Source organism: Charadrius vociferus, unplaced genomic scaffold, assembly GCF_000708025.1.
Source record: "Charadrius vociferus isolate BGI_N301 unplaced genomic scaffold, ASM70802v2 scaffold190, whole genome shotgun sequence".
Classification (NCBI taxonomy): Eukaryota; Metazoa; Chordata; class Aves; order Charadriiformes; family Charadriidae; genus Charadrius; species Charadrius vociferus.
Genome location: NW_009646608.1, coordinates 2,724,024 through 2,724,937, shown reverse-complemented (window position 1 = coordinate 2,724,937; position 914 = coordinate 2,724,024).

The following is a 914-nucleotide window of genomic DNA, read 5'->3' as shown; positions in this document are numbered from 1 at the left end:
TATTAATCTTCTACATTCAGCTTCTTGGTTCTCCTGCAGACCTGCTATGCGAATCTTGTTAAGAAAAAGTTTATGTTAATTAGCCTGTGGGAACTAGAAAGAGATTTTTTTCTGTTGGGGTTCCTTTTTTAGGCAGCTGGTAGGGCTAATCTTCAGCAAAGAAGAACTTTTAATACCCAGTAATGTTAAATATTCAGAATATGAGGGAATTTGCTATCATGAAAGGATTTATGTATTGCATCATTGCAATGTGTGTGAATACACACGGATTTAAAACCAAATCAGGTGAACAGCGTGTAGGTAAGTTGAGCCTCCATGATTCCCTTACCTGTTTCAACAGGTCAACCATCATGGGTAAAAACAAACATAATGAGCATGTTGAGGGTGTACGCAGGATTGCCTAAGGGTCTCCAGTCTGCTGTTAACAAAGAAATAAAAGGCGGTGTTAGTTGCACCTAAATTTGGCTGGGAAGATAGCCTCTGGCCACTGAAACTACCTGCCAATGACATTCTCCTTCAAAAGCTGTCAAGCAGGGATAACTGTTGCTCACACCAGGAACCGTGTAAACACCAGGGGAGGCAAGTTGAGCCTGCATGTTGCCCCTGGAAGACACAGTCGGAGGGAAGGCGACACCCCTGTGTCCCCCTCCGCCGCCGGCCAGACCGCCGTACCGTCCCTCGGCCACAGCAGGAGGCGGGCGAGGCGCTGAGGTGGGGCGCCCTCCCATTGGCTGATAGAGGAGGGGGCACAAGGCAAGCAGAGGAGGGAACTTGCGATTGGATGGTGGGCGGTAGGCTGTCTTGTGATTGGGTGAAAGGCGGGTGTGGGCGGTGAGGGGGCGGTGTTGTGGCGGGACGCGAGGCAGGGTGGTGCGGCGGCGGCGGTCGGGTGGTGTCTCGCGAGAGTCGTGTGG